Source organism: Carcharodon carcharias, chromosome 12 (genome assembly GCF_017639515.1).
Source record: "Carcharodon carcharias isolate sCarCar2 chromosome 12, sCarCar2.pri, whole genome shotgun sequence".
In the NCBI taxonomy this organism is placed as follows: Eukaryota; Metazoa; Chordata; class Chondrichthyes; order Lamniformes; family Lamnidae; genus Carcharodon; species Carcharodon carcharias.
The window spans coordinates 37,892,580-37,917,693 of NC_054478.1; the positions used below are offsets into that span (position 1 = coordinate 37,892,580).

General features: G+C 45.2%; 1 long non-coding RNA gene across 1 annotated transcript; it reads right to left on the reverse strand.

Moving 5' to 3' along the window:
* Positions 1-7,283: 7,283 nt before the first annotated feature.
* LOC121285201 lies at positions 7,284-16,980 on the reverse strand. Its single transcript, XR_005944611.1, has 2 exons — positions 16,756-16,980; positions 7,284-7,959 (listed from the first exon to the last, which is right to left on the reverse strand). It is a non-coding gene; the product is annotated as an uncharacterized LOC121285201 (long non-coding RNA).
* Positions 16,981-25,114: the final 8,134 nt, after the last annotated feature.

The window sequence follows — 25,114 nt, forward strand, 5'->3', positions numbered from 1 at the left end:
GGCATAGGAGGCACCGTGCTTACAGTCATGACGTAAGTACAAGGATGGGGTATTGTCTAGACTACTGGAGACAAGCTGACAATAGCCTGACTAAGGTTATAGCAAATGGGTCTATTAAGCCTATTGAAGACCCTAGTTGTGAATGCGCAATCATGTCTGAAGGGGATGCTCAGCCACCTGTGGACCTCCAGGATGTTATTAGGTTGTAGAGGGTGGCCTGGGGATGCCATGTCTCGACTGAGGGTAGGTCAAGGGCTTGAGACAGGATTCCTGCCTTGTATATGGAAGAAGACCATTCAAGGGGAAATAGCAATGATTGCTCAATTGTATTCGTTCACAGATACAAGGAGAAATGGAGAATACAGGCTGCAGGCAGCACTGCCTGGTTGAGAGCTATGATTAGAATGAGGAGACGAAGGGCCTGCTGCTAATTGGCACAGCTCTTGGAAGACCATTGGCCTGATCAGCAGGAGGCAGCAGGGCCCCAGGAAGTCCCAGATACAGACAAGGAGGGGTAAAATCCATGAAGATGTTTGGCGCAACAAAAAGCCTATGGAAGATGCAGCTCATACAAGAAGATGGGTGAATGACAGTGTCGCAGGCACCTTCACTTGTCTAGGGATCTGGTAGCTAATTTTTGTCACCTTCTCCATGACCATGAGGAACTCGTAGCACAAGGGCTTGAGGGAAACCCACGCCAGTTGCTTTGCACGTAACCAACCGTACTGAACATTTTTGCACGTTGGCCCTTCCAGGGTTCCACTGGGGACCTTTGCGGAATCTCATAGTTGACGATACACAAATGCATAATGGAGGTGACAGTTGCCCTTTTCAGTAAGCTCACCATTGTGCCCAGTTCTGCATGAATCATACAAGCCAGGCTCCCAGAGCTGTTGGGTTCACTGCAATCTCAGTTTTTCTGCAAGAGCAGGACACCATTGACTGCACACACAAAGCTCCCTGGCAGCAGCCTGCAAGACTCAAAGAGGAAAGAATTTCACTCTCTCAATGTCCAGCTAATTTGTGATCACAGAAAGCAGGTCCTGCATGTTTGTGAGAGGTACCCAGGATGCTCTCAAAAGCCTTACATCTTGACTCACTCGCAATTCCCATAGATTTTTGAGGGACATCAGTGCTCAGATGGTTGGCACCTTGTTGACAAAGGATATCCACAGAAGACATGGCTAATGACAGCTGTTCATCATCCACAGAGTGCATTTGAGGAGAGATACAATGCAGCACTTTCTGCCACGAGGTCCTTAAAAGAGCCTCCTGAAGATGAATTTCAATATTTGGACTGGCCAGGTGGGGCTGTCCAATACTCACAACAAAGAGTGTCCTGCATCATCATTGTTTGCTTTGCTCTGTATAAACTTGTGCTCCATAGGTGGGGATGTGTTGCCTGAGGGAGAAATTGAGGAACTAGTTGTCTCCTGAGAAGAGAAGGATGTTAAAGAGCAAAGAGGGCAAAGATTCAGATGAGCCACATGAGGATGCCATTGCATGGGCACAATGCTGCAGACATGCCTGTGACAACCTTATAGCTACAAGATTCCAGGAGAATTAGGGTGAATATAAATTACCACCATTGAATTTTCCTTCACCCATCAAAGCATGGGATGCACCAAAACCTTCATTCGCAGCTTGAACATCTCAGGAAAGATCAGAAATCTCACAATGATCACAGAAATGGTTACCTTATTCACTAACGATGGAGTCAGCCTTGGACAGCATAGTAGCCTTGACAACATGTGGCCACTGTGGAATGTAGCAAACATCCTTAAGCAAATCCACACAGAATAGAGTGTCATCAAGCAGCTGAAAAGCCAATTCACACATGGATGCACTCATGTCAATTTGACACCATCTTAGTAAGACACACAACATTCTTCAATGTTTTGCGCTTGGACGTCTCAAGAAGGAGCAGCATCAGGAGAACTCCACTTCTCCCACTGCCAGCTCTCATCACCACGTAATGCTGAGGCATCATCTTGCTGCTAGTCCCCAATCGCCCTTCGCACATCAGGACGCAGTGACCTTTAACATTACATCATGCACCCAAAGCTGCAAGGTTTGTCTGCAATGTCCTTACAGAAAGTGCCTCACCAGGACAATGGTTTGATGAGTACCACTCAGGACCCTGCATTCATCGAAAGTCTGACAAGTTTCTGCCCTGGATGAACTTTGCATTGGGGTGAAAAGTGGTCCAGTTGGTATTGGCACAGCAGTCAATGACAACTTCTACTTTTCATAGACCCTGCTGAGGACTTAGGAAGTTTACAAAAGCATCTCTTTCAGAGTATGACAGTCCTCAACATTGTCCAGCTCACAAAGGCCCTTATGCCCTTGTTCAATGAGTGAACTGTCATGCAATGAATTCCATATTGAGTTGCGTGCTGTGTCTTTGCACAAGGATCATGTAAAGCACCTCTAAGCAGCCATCCAGGAGAAATGTAAGATCCTCACAGGCAAGGAGACGGCTTCATCAAGATGAGCACATGCCTCTGATGCCACTCGCTTTAAACCCATTTGTAGATATTTGTAATATTCCCGATTGATCCTTCAGTGTCATGCATGGGGAGAGTGAGAACTAAGAATGGAATGACATTCAGCCTTAAACGTGAAGATGATCTGCAGAGAGGCATGGAAACCTATGGGATTCGAAGCTTGATATTACTTTTTGCATTAACTCAGGTTCATAAATTAAACACCATTGCAAACCACACATTGGAGAAACTGTTGTAACATTAGTTGCAACGAATGCTTGTGCCATCCACAAAGAACCAACATCAGTGCAACAGCAGCAGGATAATCACTAACCTTTATGAGTACAACTCTGGAGTTCAAATAATGTCTGCCTGAGATTTAAGGCTGACAGATGTATTGGCCAGTCATCAGTGTTATAGATGATGTGCCTTTCCTGGTGTTGCAGATGTGGAAGTAAAGGCTACTCACTGCGGTGAGATTCTGTGAGAGTTAAGATAACTGAAGATCCAGATGGGAGTTCATTGGCGGGGGGGATACATTTTGGCCCCTTAAATGAATGCGGGACGTTGAACCACATTGATTATCAATTGAATCCATGAGACTTGGAGAAGGATTAATGCAATACATATTTACAGAAATGAAAAGTCAAAACAATGAGTGATCACCCATACCACCAGTGTGCATTCAAAACTTCTTAATTTTTCCTATCCTACCGCTACATCTAGGTGCAGCCCTGACACCTGCAGTAGAGGTGGAGGCATCCTGCTGACTGCTATGCCCTGTTTCTGAGATGACTTTGGCAGGTGTCCTCTTAAGGGCCCTGGTCTTCGAAAGTTGTCCTGATCTAGTACAGGTGCACCCTCCTTGGCCTGACCTGCTGGAGTTGATGGGGTCACCGGCAGAGGGGAGTTGGAGAGACAGGGCACCCTTGGAGTGTTCTGGGTGGATTTTCCCAGGGTGCCTGGCTGGTGCTCCTCCTCCCTTTGGGTGCTCCGATGGCCTCTCCTTGACTCCTTGAGGAGAAAGGACGCCTAGATGGAGGTGGAGGTGCACAGTCCCCTTCTCACTTAGCCATGACTGCAATGCACCTATGGTTAGAGAAACTGCTGGATCTGGGTCACCAAGGCAGACACTGCCCTTCCAATGGAGGCTTCGATGTGCCCATAAGCTGGAATCATGTCATCAGACAGAACATGGACGGACTCCTCCATCGTTCCAGTCTGCTGACACCTTCTTACAATTCTCGACCGATGTTCCCCTGCCTGTCCTTGCATCTCCAACATGTCTGTTAGGGCCGATTCCAGAGGCTCGGCATCAGACTCGGTCTCAGCAGAGGCCTGGTCTCTAGTAGTCCTCTGAGTGTCTGAAACCTCGGCTGTCACAGCCTCCGCCAGCTGAAGACCCGTGTCGGTGAGGTGCTCAGCAGATTGAGAACCCAAATCTACTCTAGAACTAAGTGTCACCGAGGTGCGTGTATCTGCGGTGGTGGAGGGTGCAGGTGAATGTAATGGCAGTTTGTCATCTGACACTGCGTCTGCTTCCTCCTCAGATGTGGTCTGGGGGCTGGAGCTGCCTTCTTCGAGGAAGTGCTCTCCCTTTTCTTGCTGGTACCTGGAATAGCACAAAGAGAAAGTTAGTAATTGACGAGACAAGCTGATACATTAAAGATCACTCACAGTCATTGGCCGCAAGTTGTTAATGTGTACTGAACACACCCTCACTGGCTTGTTGGGGGAGGCAGTCTCACCTTCCACGCAGGACCGAACTGCATCCTCATCAGCCAGCTCTGTGGCCTGTTTCTCAAACCTTGACGGGGTCCGCAACTCTGGGGTTCTCCTGCTGGTCATGGCTGTCTCCTTTTTGTTACGTGAGATCTTGTCCTGCATAAAGGCAGATGGATTGAATGTGAGCACTACGAGGCATGCACGCCTATTGTGTCTGCTGAGCCCACCCCTGTAAGGCATTACAACACTGTTAGTGCAGGAATTTGCATGAGATGATGAGCTTAAAGTGGGTGTAACACATTCAGTGCTGAAGTCCCATCTGCTTGTCGTGTGTGACATCCTAGAGGACTCTCACGCTTAGACTGCCTGATGCCCTAATGAGATTGAGAGTTTGTAGTGAGTAGAAATTTCACTCACCCCAGCAGAGCAGAACAGATCATTCATGTGTTTGCAGCACCTCAGGGTGGTCCTTTTCTGTGTGCCACAGGTCCTAACCTCCCCAGCAACCTCCTCCAAGGCTGATGTGGTCGGGTGGGAGGACCTCCTGCTCCCATCGCTTGGAAAGAGGACTTCTCACCTTTCCTGGCGGGGAGTCCTGGAGGAGAATCCCCAGGGAGACTTTGCTGAGCCATGGTGCAGAGGGTTTGCTTCTCTTCAGGGCCATTGCTTTCCTCTCCACAACAGCACCTGGCTTGCAGTGAGTGAATGGCTGTCCAGGTGCCATTTAAGAATTGCGCCAGGGCCTTCACCCCCATGAGGTAACGGTGGAGGATGGAAATCCCTGCCCACCCTGCCACAAGATTAGCCAAACTCCTCCCTGATGCATCATTAATGAGCTAAAAAGCATAAGATTGGGTGTGTTCAGCTGTCCTGCCGCCCAGAAGGGTTGATGCTGACTTTCCTGCCCACCACTGGACTTAATCTCCAGAATGGAAACTTCTGCCCGTTATTGTTGAATGATCTTTTCAACTCATAAAGTACGGTATGCATATAAAGTAGGAGGGGTTGGATACCGTTATGGTCAGTCATTCTCAATAGACTTATAATCTGCTGTTTCTCGTAATGAAGTTGACACACCATTTCCTTATCCATTGTAAAAACTATTTGTATCTGCATCAGTAATTTAGTGAGAGATGGCATGACAGATGGAGAGTTGGTTGTTCTTTCGAGGTAATATCACCAGCAGCGGTGTGGGATGTTACTTTTGAAAGAAGGAACTTGCACTTTTACTGAGCAGAGTGGGAATCCCACATAATGGCCAGAATTTTCCCGTCGGCGATTTGGGGGCGGGGCCCGTTCGCCGACGGAGAATGACGCAGGATGACATCGGGAGGAACCCCCGACGTCATCCCGCCTCATTTAAATATTGAAACAGGTGGGCGGACAGCAAAATCAGCTGTCCACCCGCCGATATGTCAGTGGCCAATTGAGGCCATTGACAGGATAATTAACCCAATTAAAGGCCCTGCCTGTCCAACCTTAAGGCTGGCGGGCAGTAAAAAAACATGAAACCTCATCCACTGGCAGGATGAGGTTCTATACCCTTTTTAAAAATCTTTATTAAACTTTATGTCATATTTATTAACATGTCCCATCTCGTGTGACATTGTCACGTGAGGGGGACATATTAATAATTTTTGTTTTTATTTTTGAGGTTTTTTAAACTGTCACCAATCTCCTTGAGACAGCACTTAGTCTCAGGGAGCAGTGCGCTCTTTCGTGCACATGCGTGAAAGAGCGCATTCTGATAGTTGGGGAATCCCCCCCTGCCCGACAGGAAGTGCATTGCGCTTCCCGCCGGACATCACGCTGGGCGGGCCAATTAAGGCGGGGGTGGGGCCCGCCCGCCCATCGAGGGCTAGATTCTGCCCAATGTTGGCAACATTGTGGCCACAGGATCTTTTGCATCTACCTTAGAGGGCAGACATCTGAATGACAGCACTTCAGACAATACAGCACTCCTCTGTTACCACGCTGGAGTGTTAAGCCTAGATTTGGGGCTCAAGTGCCTGGACTAGGATTTGAACCCACACTCATCTGACGGAAAGAGAAAGAGTGGGATTATCTGGCTGTGGTGGGCTCCACCATGACGGGGCTGGAAAATCCCAGCCTAAGATACTGGCATTGAGCCATGACTGACATAGGCCTGAATTATTCAGTCGGCGTGCAGGGGCGGGCCCAACACGTAAATTGATGCGCGATGACATCGGGCGTGCATCCCAACGTCATCACGGTATCTCGCGACGTTTCATTCGGCGGACGCGCGGCGGAGTCGGCTGTGCACCCGCCGATAAGTGATGGGCCTATTAAGGCCATTAACTAATTAACAAATGTAATTCTTTATGCTGCCTGTCCAACCTTAAGGTTGGCGGACAGGCGAAAAGGCCAAGTGGACTTCACGATTTTGAGGAAACCTCAACCACAAGCAAGATGAGGTTTCCTAAAGCTTTTATTAAAAAAATAAAAAAATTTCCCTGAAATATAAAAACATGCCCCATCTTTTGTGATACAGTCGCATGAGGGGACACGTTTAATTAAATTTTTAATCCTTTTATTTATTTTTTTTAACAATCGCTTCAATCTCCCTGAGGCAGCTCCATGCCTGAGGGAGACTGAAGTGCTCTTTCGTGCCTAGGCACAAAGGAGCGCTGGCCCTGACTTTCCCTCCTCCCCCTCCCGCACAGGTAGCGCTGAGCGCTACTGCCTTAATTAGCCCGCCCGTGTAAAATGGCGGCGTGGTTCCGATCGCAGGCAGAGGTCAGCTCCGCGACTGCCCTAGCCCGCTCCCACCGAGCCCGCCCGCCAGCTGAAAGATTCGGGCCATAAAGTTTGGTTTTTTGCAACGCTTCTTACTTCTGCTATTTATATGTGAATTATTCTCTATGGGCATGATTTTTTAAACTTATGAATTATTATTCCACCCAGAATTAAACTATTATTTATGTCCTGTGCTTCTCAGTTGCTGCAGTGTGAGACATGTGTCTTCTTTCTATCCATATATTACTTTCAAGTATTGCATGCAGATTGTAATTAATCTCAGAATATTAGAACTCAGGGAATAATAATAATATATTAAACTGAATTCAGTTTAATTAGATTTCATTTTGTAGAGGAACAAATTTTTCTATATCAGACAGTAATAAAATGTCACCTATAAAATGTTGTACTCGCAGGCAGTGCCTGCCCACTTGCAATTATCTTTGTTTTTCTACAGTTAGCATCCTGGAGCATAAAGGGAATCAGAACTTGGCATTCCAGTCGATTTGCACTCTTACCTTAAATGTGAGGAGATTTTGCAAAGAAATTCAGTCATGTTAAATTGCACAAAATCACAAAATCTTTAGATAAGCAACCTTTAAATTGACACTCTGGTTGAAATTATTTGGCATGATTCACCAGGACCAGTATAAGGTAGATGGCCTATTGGAAAATAATTTTCAAATAAATCACCCACAGTATCCAAGGTTCCGTCGAAAGAGGTTTCAGAAAAATGTTGTACAATTCTGTGCTCAGCCTCCAATTACTAACTTATAACTACAATACATACAATATTTCAGTGAGCTTGCACATGAGCAGGGGAGCGATCTCATCTTGAGTGAGACACAGCCAGAGTGATTGTGGGTATTGGCAATTTGATGCACAGTGTGAATTCGGTACAGAGGGGAAGATGTGCTCTTTGCATTTTTTCTTTGCTATCCAACTTCTTAAATCTTCAGAGAATGGTCTTGCCCTGCTGCAGCAGGAGAGGCTACAAGGGAGAGAAATGACTAGTAAGTAGTCGGTAAAGTCGGGTAAGTATTTACTATTTTTACCGCTTATAGTTTAAAGTATTTTTTGTGGTTTATAGTTTATATATTCTGTAGTAATGAGGATCAGGAAAGAAGGGCCCTAGAGTAATTGATTTAAAAGGTTTAATTTAAAGGGATAAGTCATGGTGTGCTCCTCATGCTCCATGTGGGAAGCCGGGAACATTTCCAATACCCGGGACCAGCATGTGTGCAGGAAGTGTGTTCAGCTGCAGCTCCTGGAAGCTCGGGTTGAGCTGGGATGGCGGCTGGGGGCACTGTGAAGCATCCGCAAGTCTGAGAGCATCGTGGATAGCACTTTTAGAGAGGTGGTCACACCACAGGTGAAGGGACTCGAGGAAGGAAGGGAATGGGTGACCACCAGGCAGTTCAAGAGAAACAGGCAAGTAGTTCTGGAGTCCCCTGGGGTCCTGCTCGCAAATCGATATTCCATTTTGGAGGCTGATGAGGGTGCTGGTTCCTCCAGGGAGTGCAGACAGAGCCAAGCTTCTGGCACCACAAGCAGCGTGTATGTGGTAGAGGAGGAAGAGAGGAAGAGCAATATTAATAGGGGATTCTATAGTTAGGGGAACAGATAGGTGCTACTGTGGCCATCAATGTGACTCCAAGATGATGTGTTGCCTCCCTGGTGCCAGGGTCCGGGATGTCACTGAACGGCTGCAGAGCATCCTGAAGGGGGAGAGTGATAAGGCAGAAGTCATGGTACATGCTGGTACCAATGACATAGGTAGAAAGAGGGATGAGGTCTTGCATCAAGAATTCAGGAAGTTAGGCAGTAGACTGAAAAGTAGGAGCTCTTGGGTTGTAACCTCTGGATTACTCCCAGTTCCACGTGCTAGCAAGCACAGAAATAGGAGAATAGTGCAGATGAATACGTGGTTTAAGAGTTGGTGCAGGAGAGAGGCTTTTAGATTCTTGGATCACTGGGACTGTTTCTGGGGAAGGTGGGACCTGTACAAGTGGGACGGTCTACATCTGAACCAGAGCAGGACTAATATCCTTGTGGGGGGGGTTTCTAGTACTGTTGGGAGGAGTTTAAACTAATTCAGCAGGGGAAGGGATATAGAATGTTAGCAGAATAGGGACACATCATAATACAGTAAAACAATCAAGTCAGAGGGAATACAGTTGCATTAAGTTTCAAGGGAGGAATGCTAGGCTGGGTGGCCTCTACTTTAACACCAGGAGTATTACAGGTAAAATGGATGAGTTAAGGGTGAGGATTGACACGTAGAATTATGATATAGTAGCTATCACAGAGACGCGGTTGAGGGAGGAGCAGGATTGGCAGCTCAACGTTCCAGGATATAGAATCTACCAGCGAGACAGGGGAGGGGACTAAAGAGGAGGAGGCATTGTATTATTAGTTAAGTAGTCAGTTACTGAGTAAGGAGAGATGATATCTAGGAGGGGCCATCGAATGAAGCTTTGTGGGTAGAGCTTAGGAATAAAAAAGGGACAGCCACATTGTTAGGTGTTTATTATAGACCCCCAGATAGTCAGCAGGAAATTGAGGAGCAAACATGTGCACATTTCACAGAGGTGTGTAAAAACAGTAACAATGGGGTAATTTTGTTAGGTGATTTCAACTTTCCCAACATTAATTGGGATAGACATAGTGTTAACGGCTCGGATGGAGTGAAATTTCTTGAAATGTGTACAGGAGAACTTTTTAGATCAATATGTAGAGGGTCCAACAAGGGATGGTGTTGGACCTAATTCTGGGGAATGAAGCTGGACAGGTGGCTGAGGTAGTGGTGGTGAAGCATTTTAGTGATAGTGACCACAACATGGTACAATTTAAGCTTGTTATGGACAAAGAGATAGACAAGTTGCAGAAAAATGTTTTGGATTGGGGGAGAGCAGATTTCAGTAAAATAAGGCAGGATCTGGCCAAGATAGACTGGGAACAGCTACTCGTGGGGAAATCTACAGAAGAGCAGTGGGGGGGTATTCAAAAAGGAAATGGGGAGGGTACAGGCACAATATGTTCCCTCTAGGATGATAGGAAGGAGTAACAAGTTCAGAGAATGATGGATGATCAGAGATATTCAGGATACGATGAGAAGGAAAGGAAAGGCTTTTTGCAGGTACAAGGGGAGCAAATCAGCAAAGGCATTAGTGGAATACAGAAAGTGCACGGTGGAGCTTAAGAAAGCAATTAGGAGAGCAAAGAGAGGATATGAGAAAGCTCTGGCTGGTAAAATTAGGGAAAATCCCAAGATATTCTATAAGTATATCAATGGGAAGAGGATAACCAGGGAAAGAGTAGGGCCCATAAGGGACCAAGGGGGCAATCTATGGGTGGAGCCAGAGGACATGGGTAGAGTTTGAATGAATATTTCTCATCTGTCTTCACCCAAGAGAATGAGGATGAAGGTATGGAACTTGGGGAGAGAGACTGTGAAGTTCTTGAGCAAATTGATATAGGGAGTGCCAAGGTATTGGCAGGCTTAAAAGTGGACAAATGTCCAGGTCTGGATGATTTGAGTCCCAGGCTGCTGAGGGAGGCAAGGGAGGAGATTGCAGGGGCTCTGACCCAAATTTTTAATTCCTGTCTGGCCACAGGGGAGGTGCCAGAGGACTGGAGAACAGTGGTTCCGCTATTTAAGAAGGGTTGTAGAGATAAGCCAGGGAACTACAGACCAGTGAGTCTCACTTCAGTGGTAGGGAAACTATTGGAGAAAATTCAGAAGGAGAGAATCTATCTCCACTTGGAGAGCCAGGGTTTGATCAGAGATAGTCAGCATGGCTTTTTCAGAGGGAGATTATGCCTAACAAATTTGATTGAATTTTTTGAGGAGATGACCAGGTGTGTAGAGGAGGGTAGTGTAGTTGATGTAGTTTATATGGATTTCAGCAAAGCCTTTGACAAGGTCCCACATGGGAGACTTATAAAGAAGGGAAATGCACATGGGATACAAGGTAATTTGATAAGGTAGATTCAAAATTGGCTTAGTTGTAGGAGACAGAGGGTGATGACAGAAGGCTGCTTTAGTGATTGGAAGCCAGTGTCCAGTGGCGTACCACAGGGATCTGTGTTGGCTCCCCTATTATTTGTCATTTATATAAACGACATAGATGACTATGTGCGAGGTAGAATTAGTAAGTTTGCGGATGACACTAAGATTGGCCAGGTAGTTAACAGTGAGGTTGAGTGTCTTGGGCTACAGGAAGATATAGAAGGCATGGTCAAATGGGCAGATAAGTGGCAGATGGAATTTAACCCTGAAAAGTGTGAGGTGATACACTTTGGAAGGAGCATTTTGGCAAGGAAGTATTCAATGAACGGCATAACTTTAGGAAGTTCTGAGGAACAAAGGGACCTTGGTGTCTGTGTCCATAGATCTCTGAACGTGGAGGGGCATGTTAGTGGGCTCAGACTATGAGGGGCATGGACCGGGTGGATAGGGAGCAGCTGTTCCCCTTAGTTGAAGGGTCCGTCATGAGGGTACACAAGTTCAAGGTGAGGAGCAGGAGGTTTAGGGTGGGATGTGAGGAAAATCTTTTTTACCCAGAGGGTGGTGACGGTCTGGAATGCACTGCCTGGGAGGGTGGTGGAGGCGGGTTGTCTCACATCCTTTTAAAAGTTCCTGGATGACCACTTGGCACGTCATAACATTAAAGGCTATGGGCCAAGTGCTGGTAAATGGGATTAGGTAGGTAGGCCAGGTGTTTCTCAGGTGTCGGTGCAGACTCGATGGACAGCCAAAGGGCCTCTTCTGCACTGTGATTCTGTGAATACAATGCAGCACCCTCTTCTCTTGCAGCATAAATTGTTGTTCCCTTTGATATTTGGTATTCTTGTGATTCTGTTCTGATAAGTACAAGATGAAAAGCTTCAACAGCATGTCGCTTTTTCCAACAATTCATATCTTACAGCACAGTAATGAATCTGTTTATTTCCATGATAAGTTGAATGATAATGCTGTTTTGTAAGGATAGGAGTATTATAGTATGTTATATATAATGTATTATTCTGCAGGTGATGTAGTTACTTTCAAGCCTACAATGGTTAAGTGCCTTGGGATGTTTTACTACCTTAAATATACTTTAATTGCTCTTCCAGTTGCAGGAATGACCCTGGCTTTCTTTTCCATTTAAGTTTGATTGGGAATATCAGTCAGAGGTTACATATATCCGCCTTCCCAATTTGCCAGGGCACTGTACAGATGCAGCATAACCAAACTCTGAAGAGTCACACAGACTCAAAATGTTAACTCTGTTCCAATCTCCACAGATACTGCCTAACCTGCTGGGTTTTCCCAGCATTTTCTGTTTTTATTTCAGATTTCCAGCATCTGCAGTAATTTGTTTTTATTATGCAACACAACCAAACTAGTCCAACCCTCAAAGTACCCATTGGTAGGCCTTTGGTAGGTCATTGCAGAGTTTGGTTGTATCCACCCTGTGACAGGTCTTTGTACTTGAAAACAGAATTGGAGAAATATTGGAGTAAGGGAGGTGACGGCAAGGAGCATCGGTGCAACTACAGCCTGGTAGGCTTGAAGCTGTGGGTTGAGTCTTCGGTCTTTGGTTGCTTTTGGAGAACAGAAGCCTGTTTTACAGCTGGCCTGAATTTCCTTCCCATTAATCCCTGCTGAAGTTGAATTTCACCCAAAAGGGTGGGGCTGTGGTGGCAAATGGGAAAAGGGTGAGCAAATTCTTGAGTTTAAAATTCTAATGCTTGTTTTCAAATCCTCCACGGCCTTGCCCTTCCCTATCTCTGTAATCTCCTCCATTCTCACAACCCTCTGAGCTATCTGTGCTCCTCTAATTCTGGTCCCTTGTGCATTCCCAATCATAATTGCTCCACCATTGGTGATCATGCCCCTAGTTGTCTCGGCCCCAAGTTGTGGAATTCCTTCCCTACACCTCTCTACCTTTATATAAAAGCAAAAAACTGCAGATGCTGGAAATCCAAAACAAAAACAAAAATACCTGGAAAAACTCAGCAGGTCTGGCAGCATCTGCGGAGAGGAACACAGTTAACGTTTCGAGTCCGCATGACTCTTCAACAGAAATAAGGAAAAATAGAAAAGGGGTGAAATATAAACAGGTTTAAGGGGGGCGTTGGGACAAGAAGAGCTGGATAGTGGGCCAGTGATAGGTAGAGATAACCAAAATATGTCACAGACAAAAGGACAAAGAGGTGTTGAATGTGGTGATATTATCTGAGGAATGTGTAATTAAGAGTAGAAAGCAGGACAAGCAAGGTACAGATAGCCCTAGTAGGGGTGGAGTGGGGTGAAGGAATCAAAAAAAGGCTAAAAGGTAGAGGTAAAACAATGGATGGAAATATATTTAAAAATAATGGAAATAGGTGAGAAAAGAAAAATCTATATAAATTATTAGAAAAAAACAAAAAGGAGGGGGAATATCGGAAAGGGGCTGGGGATGGAGGAGAGAGTTCATGATCTAAAATTGTTGAACTCAATATTCAGCCCGGAAGGCTGTAAAGTGCCTAGTCGTAAGATGAGGTGCTGTTCCTCCAGTTCGTGTTGAGCTTCACTGGAACAATGCAGCAGGCCAAGGACAGACATGAGGGCAAGAGAGCAGGGTGGAGTGTTGAAATGGCAAGTGACAGGGAGGTCTGGGTAATGCTTGCGGACAGATCAAAGGTGTTCTGCAAAGCGGTCACCCAGTCTGCGTTTGGTCTCTCCAATGTAGAGGAAATCGCATTGGGAGTGGTAGATGCAGTAGATTAAGTTGAGGGAAGTGCAAGTGAAATGCTGCTTCACTTGAAATGAGTGTTGGGGCCCTTGGATGGTGAGGAGAGGGTAAGTGAAGGGGCAGGTGTTGCATCTTCTGCAGTTGCATGAGCAGGTGCTGTGGAAGGGGGGTTGAAGTGTAGGGGGTGATTGAGGAGTGAACCAGGGTGTCACGGAGGGAATGATCCCTAAGGAATGCTGCCGGGGGGGTGAAGGTGAAGATGTGTTTGGTGGTGGCATCATGCTGGAATTGGCAGAAATGGCGGAGTATGATCTTTTGAATGTGGAGGCTGGTGGGGTAATATGTGAGGACAAGGGGGACCCTAACATGTTTCTGGGAGGGAGAAGAAGGTGTGAGGGCGGATGCGCGGAAGATGGGACGGGCACAGTTGAGGGCCCTGTCAACCACCGTGGGTGGAAAACCTCGGTTAAGGAAGAAGGAGGACATGTCAGAGTTACTGTTTTTGAAAGTGGCATCATCAGAACAGATGCGACGGAGGCGAAGGAACTGAGACAATTCTTAAAATATTTTTTTTCCCAATAATTTATATAGATTTTTATTTTCCCACCTATTTCCATTATTTTTAAATGTATTTCCATCCATTGTTTTATCTCTACCTTTTAGCCTGTTTCAATTCCTTCACCCCACCCCAATCCCCACTAGGGCTATCTGTACCTTGCTTGTCCTGCTTTCTACCCTTAATTAGCACATTCTTTAGATAATATCACACCTTCAACACCTCTTTGTCCTTTTGTCTGTGACATCTTTTGGTTATCTCCACCTATCACTGGCCCTCTATCCAGCTCTACTTCTCCCACCCTCCCCTTAATCCAGTTTATATTTCACCTCTCTTCTATTTTTACTTAGTTCTGTTGAAGGGTCATTTGGACTCGAAACGTTAACTGTGCTCCTCTCCGCAGATGCTGCCAGACCTGCTGAGTTTTTCCAGGTATTTTTGCTTTTGCATCTGCAGTTTTTTGCTTTTATTTTATTTTTAATTCTTAAAATCTGCCTCTTTGACTGAGGCTTTTAGTCACCTGAACTAATGTCTACTTGTGCCTTGGAGTCATACTTTGTTTTATAATGCTCCTGTGAAGCACCTTGGGATGGTTCATTATGTTAAAGGCACTATATTCATGTAAATTGGTGTTGTAGCCATCAATTTACCTGTGTTTTCTTGAGCTGCACAATATAGTATTACTCATTAAAAATTGTATGTGACTATGAGTGGAGATTAAACAGTAATTAATATAAAAAGAACTTACATAAATAGCTAGACCCCCTGTAGCTTTTATCTTCATTATTTAACAATTGTTTGTCACACCTCTCTGTTGAGCCTTGCTGTCAAGGTTGTTATAAGCTAAATTCATCCAACCAACTTTTAAAAATAGGTCATGTTATCCTTTCATGCTTTGGAGATGCTAAGGGTGTTTTTCAAATTCTAGTTGACCATTCCTAGCTTGAAAATCAGGTGGTCATCAGTTTAAAATTGGGGTCTGGGGGGTCAACATCTTGGCTCCTGCATTAAAGGCCATGGGTGCTCCTGATGCAATATTTAGGCAGACCTATAAATGGGAGAGCAGCACGCTTTGAGCAGGAGAATATTTAAACATAATGAAAATTATGGTCCCATTCTGATTGTGGGACACCTATTGCAAACTTTGTGCATAGTTGGGCAGGGCAATTGTCACATTCGATCTGCTCACCTAACAAGAGGTGAGTGATCTAACCAGAGAGACCAATGGCTCACTATTTATAAAAGATCCAAGATATTTTTTGTGAAGGAATGTTGCATGGTCAGGAGAAGCACTTATGCTCGACCTCCTCCGGGATTATTTCTGCCACTCCTCACAACCGTCAGGCCTGTTGTGCTAGAAGCAAACTAATTTCCCACCCTTCCAAAACTGGCAAACTGCAGTGGAGTAAAAAGTTGGCGCCCACAGATCAAATGCTGAAGCATTCACATTTAAGGCCTGGGTCTCCCAATGTTGGCTTTAGGTTGGGAGGTGCAGCAGTTGCACTGACTTTGTGCCTATTTCAGTGCAAAATCCAAAACCTCCCCTTTTCCAATATTAATGGCGAAGGATGGGGACAAACCCTGTGGAATTTTAGGCCGTAGGCACATTCTGCCCCTTTTTAGCACCACCAGCATTGTAAACTACAATTAATACTTATGACTGGTTATGAAGCACTAAGTTGAAGCAATGCAAATGCATTTCATGTGTTAACTTACTATTAGCATAAACTTAACAGCTGGTTGATCCAAAAAATGGCATCCATGGTGAATGAGCTCATTTGGCTCCAAAAGTGCTTTAAGACCTGTCGATTCAAAAATAGACCTGCATATTTTCCCAGTGGAATTTAAGCTGTCAAAAAAGACAAAGATTCAGCTGCGAGTGAATGCTTTCCTTGCTGCAATGAAAGCTTAATGCTGAATTGAAGACAGTCACTTTCCTAAGTGTCAAAAGGAAGAGTTCGTTGTGCTCTAATTATTTAAAAGAAATTTGAAGATTTATCCACACAATGACGGTACTGTTCAATGTTTGTCAAACACATTCAGCCTTCACATGTGTTCAGAGGAAAATGCAGGGAAAACAAATAAAAGTAAGTACGTTGCACATTTCACAAAAAAAGGGTAGAGTTTCCACAGAGGTTCCCCGGTCTCCCATGAATATCGTGGACATTTCCGAGAAGTGGGGCTGGATTTTTCACTTGGGTTCTGAACCCCGATGATGGGATCAAATGCGGATGCTGATCCTGCTCCTGACACAACTTTTGCACGATTGGCCAATTAATGGCCAAAGGGTGTGCTCACTGTCCAACTAAGGATGGTGGATGGGATTCTGATGCTAGAGAGCTAATGGGAAGCCATTGTAAGTCTATTGCAGGTGTTTAACTTCCAAATCCATGAGTCTGCACTCATTCAGTATTAATTTGTTCTTTTGAGACTTTAACCATTCAGGCAACAGGAGACAATCTTATGTAACTCAGGAAACTCTTATTAAGCAACAAAAGTAATACTTAACAAAGGGCTTGACAGCGACTTTACTGGCTTAATAAGTTTTTGCTTCCCGATTCAGCCCAGAGCGCAAGGCAACACCTGCTGGTCTTCTCTCTCTCTCTCTCTCTCACTCTCTCTTTTCAGTTCTGTGGTCTTCCACTTCCAGCTGGAAAACAGTCTTCAGTTCAGTCTTCAAATTCCAGCACGCACCTGGTAGCTCAAAGTTGGTGCTTTTTAACTCTTTCCGAACCGCAACCCATGTATATGATCAGTGATGTTCCTGAATTCTGATTGGCTCAGGCAGTGCATGATCTATCCCTGATTGGTTTAGGTGGTGCATGTTAGTTTCTGATTGGTTTCTCGAAGGTGATGGTCATCTATTTACGTCATTTCCTGTTGACTCTTGACTGGCCCTCTAATGTATCAATTATTTGTGAGACCATTGCTCTCATTGAAGCTTTTCTGTTATTTCATTTAATTTTATGACTTTCTACTGAGATAATGGGGGCTTTACGGTAGTTTGCAGTGTCTGCTTAATTGAGATAAGGGAGTGTGTGATGTCTAGCTCCAAAAATTAACACTTGGACTCATCATTCCAAACGCCTCATTGAAGTGTATATATCAATATTGTATGTCCTGTAGAACTCTCGTTATGGAAGGTGCCGATCAATATGTTTTGGCTATGGGATGAGCTTTGCTATTATATGTCTTTGTAGTCTCTGCCTGTGCTTGGTACAAGTCAATTAAAAATAGTAAAACAGTACAGAGTGGTGCATAGCCTTACAGAAATTATAAAATTGCAGAAATGATACAAAGTCTATAAAAATACACATAAAATCAGTGCATAGAGATGACTGGTGTGTTAAAGCTGAAATAACAGGATACAGGTACAAGAGACGGGATAATACATTACATGTTTATAAGTAATAAAGGTCAAAAGAGCTCCATTGTTCAAAAACATGATTACAGAATTTAACTCTGAGCTTACGGAACTAAAAATGGTTCCACATTGTGAAGGAAAGTGACTGCTTTTTCTCTTAAAATATTACAAGTTGAAACTATGCCTATTTAGGATATAAGGTGAATGTTTGACACTTGTTTTCTTTACACAGTAGGCCATTCTGAGTCAATAGGTATGAGGACCACTGATAAGTATTAATTGCTAGGGAGTAGGATGGTCCCAGGCCAGGGCTGTTCAACCTTGATGGCAGCACTGCCTTGGCACCATGTGGTTTTTCTCACTTTCCAGTGTGGATGTGGTTGCTAACTAAGACCGAGTCATGCGATTTACTCGCATCCTACAGTGACTACAATTAAGCAGAAAGTCATATTGGGTTAATTGATTAGTATACTTTGATTACTTGACCATTACACATAACTAAATTGCAAACTAATTAACCTAAACTTTTCTACTCTACCCAATAATGAAAAATCTGCAGCCTGCAAATGCACGTGTGTGTGTGTGAGAGAGAGGGAGAGAGAGAGGGTGGGCACCTCAAGATGGTAGAGCCTTCTCAGCACCTTTAAAATAAGAAGTAAAAATGGCCACAGCTGTAGACCACCTTCGAAAAGGGGGAAGCCCTCCATTGGGTGGGCTGTAGCAGCAGCAGTGGCCAATTTTCATAATTGATAGTGAGAGGGTTTTACCCCAGAGCAATGCCCCTGCCGCCCAACCACCCCTCCCCCACAACCCCAGCTGCTGAAAGACTGCCTCCTTTCTCTAGCCATGTTCCAGCCACTGCAGGGACCCCCATCGAAGTTACAGCAGGATGTTTGGAGAACTCCTGAGGACATTACTGGCAAATACCTGCACACTGTATTATCGTATATTTCTTGAAGTGATTATGTTCAGCTCTGCTTAAGTTGAATGTTGTACCTGGATTCCCATGCCATTTTCAGTATTTATTTTTGTGCATAATCTTTATATTTTGGGCAGCAAAATGGGTTGAAGCTGATTGTGCCAACTTTAGGTCTTCAAAATTTGTCTCCTTCCCTCCTTACCCACAACCCCCTCCCACCACCCACTCCACTCCCCCACGCGCCCCCCCCAACCCCCAGCCAACCCTGAGTATCCTCACATCGCAGCCTGGACATACTCTTAGAACAATAGAGTGTTTACAGTACAGAAGGAGGCCATTCGGCCCATTGTGCTTGTCTTGGTTCTCTGAAGGAGTAATGTAACTAGTGCCATTCCCCTGCCATTTCCCTGTAGCCTTGCAAATCCTTCCTTTGCAGATGATAATCCAATTTTCTCTTAATGCTGCAATTGAACTGCCTCCACTATACTCCCAGGCAGCGTATTCCAGATCCTAACCACTCAATGGACTGAATAATACACTTCAAAAAATTGGGCGTGATGGTGTCAGGTCAAGTTCCTGATGTCTTCACACCAGTTCCAGATAACGTGGTTGGGGGAAGGCAGGGCTAAAAATTGGGATCCCACTTGCATTATTCAAATGTCATTAAAGTGGGTATTTAATCTCATTAACCAGGCAATTGACTGGAATAATATGTAGTGTGTACACTTCTGTAGTGTGTACTCTTCGAAATGTAGGGAGCTCAAAAGGACTTATGCAACCCTTTGTATATATAGGCAAGAGACTGAGCTAACTGTAGATATCTGAAACACAATGCAAGAGGAGGCTCAAGCTCTCAAGAGCCACAGTCACATACCTTTGTGCTACGCTGGCAGGGGAGATTTTGTCCAACTGCATCTAACTCCATCAGGGCCATTGTTGTCCACCTGATGTCTGTAGCTGTCAAGGTCATTGTTGTGCTCAACTTCTTTGTGTCAGGGTCCTTTCAGGCAGCACATGGAAAGGGCAGAAAATTGCATCTTTTTCACAGTGGACGACCTAACTCAGAAGATTTGCAGAGATTGCATGTTTCTCCAGGGCACAGGGAGCCATTGACTGTACGCATGTTGCCATAATGGTTTCTGCTGGACATTGCATGTTTATTAACAAGAAGGGCTTCCACCCGTGCGTCCACCTGCTCTGTGATCATCATCGACGAATGATGTAGGTATGCACCAGGACCCTGGGCAGCAGCCACGACTCCTTTATTCTGTATAACTCAGAGATGCCAGAGCTATTCAGTGGCCCTGATAACCTGGATGGATGGCTTCTGCATGATAATGATTAACTTTTGAAGAGATGGCATATGATGCCAGTGATGGAATGCAGAAAAGAGGAGATAGAATGACAGCCACGGAAGCTTTAGAGCCATTGTTGAACAGACCATAAAGCTATTGAAAATGAGGTTCACATGCCTTGACAGATCAGGAGGGCCATTGCAGTACGCTCCACCACGTTTGTCTTTCACGGTCGTGGTTTGCTGCGCCTTCCTTAACCTTGTTATTCAGAGAGGGGATGCCCTTGAGGGAAAAGGGATGGCAGATAGGGACCATTCATCTGAGGATGAGAGTGAGGATGAGGTGAGGGAATGTGGTGATCAGGTGGAAAGCCCTGGACATGATAGCATGGATGGCTGTGTTTCAAGAGGTGCCTTGATAAGGCAAAGGTTTCAACAGTTTCCGAAGTCCCGGCCTAAGAGATGTGCGCAAGGCATGTGTCCAAACGTCATTCTATGTGGAATGTGAGATTCATGTCACCATCCTGTCAACACACTTACCCTGTCCAGTTATTGGCACTCGATGCATCCTTCCCTGTCTCAAACTATTAAAGTTATTGCCTATCTCCCTAAAGAAGTTCAGAAGCCATAGCAGATTAAAAAAAAAACTTCTGCATGAGGGTCAATGAGGTCAGGGTTTACTTACATAATAATTATGAGACTTAACATTAACAGCTTAAGGAATGCACTCATGTGACCCACTTGGAGGGTACTGTGGAGTTTTTTTGATGTGTTTCCTAATGCTTCGGCGCAGTGCTCTCCCCTTCACTTGCAGCTGCACTGGAGACAGGCTGCTGATCTGCTACCTCCCTTACCCCGGATGACTTTGGCAGGCGTCCTCTGTGCGGTTGATGCCTTGAGCAGCCTGCCGTGTTAGAAGATGCCTGCTGTGTGACAGGAGGGTCTTCTGTCACCGCAGCACTGGATGAGGACTTGTCATTGGCGGATATACGGAGGAGACGCTGCCCCCATCAAAAGTGCCCTGAGATGTGCTTCCAGATGGAGGCAGCTGCTGCTCATCCTCTGCCACTAGGTCTGGTTGGTCCCCTCTGCCTTCCTGTGAGGTCCCAGGAGCTGGCTCGGTGCCCAGGCTCCCAGTCCCCCAGTCCCCCGCCACCCTGATTATGGGCCCCTGAGCTCAGAGACAGCAATGTTGTGCAGTTTGGAGCACATAGCCATGATTGCCTCTGCAATATGCTCGGTTTACCCCTCCAGAGCAGTTACCAGACTAACCATTGCAGAAGCTTGGCACTTTGAAGAGTTGGTGATCACAATACACATGGCCTGGATGGACACTTCCACAGTCCGGGCCAGAGCACGCAACTCCTCTGGTATGCACCAAATCTCCATGGTTGTCACACTGGATATCTAGCATCTGCCACCTTACGGATGACTCCAGAGGCTCACCATCCGACTCTGGATCACCTTGGGCACTCCTCCAACTTCCTGCTCCACCACACACTGCGGCAGCTGCACGTGCAAGTGTGAAGTGGCCTCACCAGATTCCACCTGCCCTTGTCCCAATGCACTAATCCCTGCCAGCGTGCCAGTATCTGAGCTAGCACTTGTGCCAGAGACAGAATGTGACAGTGCTTCCTCCAAGGGTCCTTACTCATCCCTGGAAGGAAATGGCAGCTCTGCAATGATATTCAGGTCAGCAGAAAAGGCTTCACCTGCACCAGAGAGACAGAAAAAAGGATGTTAGCCATTTTCAAAAGTCTTTCTACTGCTATGCAAGGTCACAGTGTTCAGCAACTTAGCAGTCATGCGCACCATTAGATATGCATTCACTATACACACTTGCAGCAAAGTTCAAAGCTTTTGACAATGAAGCTTCACTGGGTTTTAGTCTTGGGCTATTGTTTATGTCTTTCATTCAATCCTGCCAGACATCAATCCATCTCCCACTTCCCCTTTCCCCTTTCTCCTGCTTTCAGCCATTTGTAATCTCGCCAGACCCATTGCTTCCTCCAATCTTGCCTCTGGAGGCCTCAGAGATCAAGAACCTCATCTTTGAATGGTGCCAGGATAACCAGGTCTGGAACAGCCCCTCTAGTCTGGCCTCTCTCCTAGGCATTATGGACACACTTCTGAAAATTGGTGTTACATTGCATTCGCTGATTCTATTAGGCTATTTCATGTTTCCCCACGCACGCATGATCGCAAAAATGCTTTGCAGCCCAGATGCTGTCCACTTTCCTCATCTGCCCAGGATCCCAGCCCTGCACCCTCCAACTGAACCAAAGTGAAAAATGCACAATGCCTTTTCTGCTGCATGTACCTCCTGACAAACACACATGCCCTCAGTATTCGTTTGGGCTATTCTGAAGCTTTGTGGCACAAAAACCCATAAACTGAGTACATATTCATCCTGGCCAACCTCAGGAGGTCATTGAGCCTCTTCTGGCATTGCATGTGAGCCTCACCAGCCCAAGGCTGCTGACCTCCATTGCAACCCCCTTCCAAGTAGCACGTCTTACAGAAGGTGGTCTCCTCTTCCCATCTGCTGACATTTGTAGTCCAGCCGGGAGGAGGGCATGTCAAACCTAGGGGCTGCTTTTGTCCTTCTCCCCTGCCTCTCCCCTCACCCCCTTACCTCAGACATCTCTGGAGGGAAACATGCAATAAATAGACAACTCCTCTATGCTAAGATCAGGAAAAGTTGTTAATGTTCAAGTTGAATTGCACCTGCGATCAGTGGCAAACCATAGACATTTCAAAGAAAGCTTCAACAGATGCAAGATTATATTAAAGGTTTGCAAATGTCTCCAGGTCACAAATGCTGAAGTCCTGTGCCATTGGAACAAAATTGTTGGGTCATCTGGGTCATTTGCCCCATACCAAGTGGCTCTTTAAATGACTGGCCATGACCTCATTCTGAGTTATGGCCAACAACCTCTGATGCCAGACATCCTGCCCTCCTGGACTTGTTGGGCAGATTCCTCACTCCCTTTGGCTTTCAGCCTGCCCTCTCTTCCCACTTTATTCGACTTGTAAGGATGGCGAGTCTAGAAGTCGGAAGGCCGCCCATTTTCGGGGGTGGATCCCAGCCATCAGGCCGGAGCGTATTATTCAGCCCACTGTGTAAAAGACAGTTTTCCTCATGTCTCCATTGCTTCTCTTGCCACTTACTTTCAATCTGAGCCTTCCCGTTCTCTATCCTTCCACCAATGGGAACAGTTTCTCACTATCTACTCTGCCCAGGCACTTCATGATTATGAATGCTGCTATCAAATCTTTCAACCTTCTCTTCCCCAAGAAAACAGTCCTAATATCTCCAATTTATCTATGTAGCTGAAGTTCTTCCCTGAAGCCATTCTGTGAATCTTTTCTGACTCTCTTTATTGCCTTCACATCTTTTCTAAAGTGTGGTGCCCAAAACCAGATGCAATACTCCAATTGAGGTAGTACTAATGTTTTATACAGGTTTTAATATAACTTTCTTGCTTTTGTACTCAATGCCTCAATTCATAAGGCACAGGATCCCATATGCTTTATGAACTTCTCCCTCAACCTGCCCTGCCACCTTCAATGATTTATGCACATATGTACTCAGGTCCCTCTGCTCCTGCACTCTCTTTACAATTGTCCCCTTTATCTTATGTTGTCTTGCATGTTTTTACCACCAAAATTAATCACTTCCGACTTCTCTGCATGAAATATTATCTGCCACTTGACCCCCCATTCCACCAGTTTGCCTTTGTCATCTTGAATTATATCGCTATCCTCTCGGTTCACAATATCTCCAAGTTTTGGTTTGCCTCCAAATTTTGAAACTGTGCCCTGTACACCAATGTTTGGGTAATGAGGTAGAGCAGAGGTCCTAACACCAAGCCCCGGGGAGCTCCAATTTAACCCTTCCTGAAGTCTGAAAAACAACCGTTAGCTATTACTCTCTGTTTCCTGTCATTCAACCAATTTCATATTACTATCCCTTTTATTCTTTGAGCTCTAACTTTGCTCACAATTCAGTAGTGCAGCATTTTATCAAATGCCTTTTGGAAGTCCATGGGCACAAAATCTACCCTCATCAACCTTTTCTGTTACCTCATTAAAAAACTCTAGCAAGTTGGTTAAAAATGATATGCCCCGTAACAAATCCATGCTGGCTTTCCTTTTTTGAACAAGGGTGCAGCATTTGATATTCTTCAAAGCTCTGAGCTTAAGGAAGATTAGAAAATTATGACCAGTGCCTTTGTAATTTCCACTCTCATTCCCCTCATCATCCTTGGATGCATCTTATCTGATCCTAGTACTTTATCAAATTTAAGTACAGACAGCCCATCAAATAATTCCTCCTTCTCAATTTTAAATCCTTCAAATATCTGAACTATCCCTTCTTTCACCATGACCTGTGCAACATCTTCTACCTTGGTGAAGGCAAGTGCAAAGTATTCAGTTAATGCATCAGCCATTACCCCTGCTTCCATGTGTAAAACTCCTTTCTGATCCCAAAGCAGGCCCACCCCTTTTATCATCTTCTACTATTTATATGCCTAAGAATTTTGGATCCTCTTTTATGTTAGCTGCCAGTCTCTTCTCATAATCTCTCTTTGCTTCTTTCATTTGCTTTATCAATTACTTTCTATATTCACAGAAAATGCTGGAAAAACTCTGTAGGTCTGGCAGCATTTTTGGAGCGAGAAACAGAGTTAGCATTTCGGGTCCAAAATGGCTCTTCTGCGGAACTTCAGATTGAACTCAAAATGTTAACTCTGCTTCTCTCTCCACAGATGCTGCCAGACTTGCTGAGTTTTTCCAGCATTTTCTGTTTTAATTTCAGGTTTCCAGCATCCACAGCATTTTGCCTTTACCTTCTATATTCAGCCTGATTGTCGGTTGTTTTCTATACCTGAACCATGACCTCTACCACCAGGAAGGACAAGAGTAGCAGATGCATGGGAACACCACCATCTGCATCCTCTCAAGCAGCACTGTGGGTGTACCTACACCAAATGGACTGCAGCAGTTCAAGAAAGTGGCTCACCACTACCTTCTCAAGGGCAGTTAGGGGTGGGCAATAAAAATGCTGGCCTAGCCAGCGATGCCCACATCCCATGAAATAATTGCAAAAACACATCTGTCATAAGCACACTTTTTTTCTTAATTTTAATTTCTATCTCTCTTTTTATCCAACTTTCCCCTTCATGGGAATATACCCTGACTGTGCCTCAACCATTCTTCTTTAAAGGTAGCCCATTGTTTCAGTTACATTCTTGCCTGCCAACATTTGGGTTCTAACCCAGGTATGT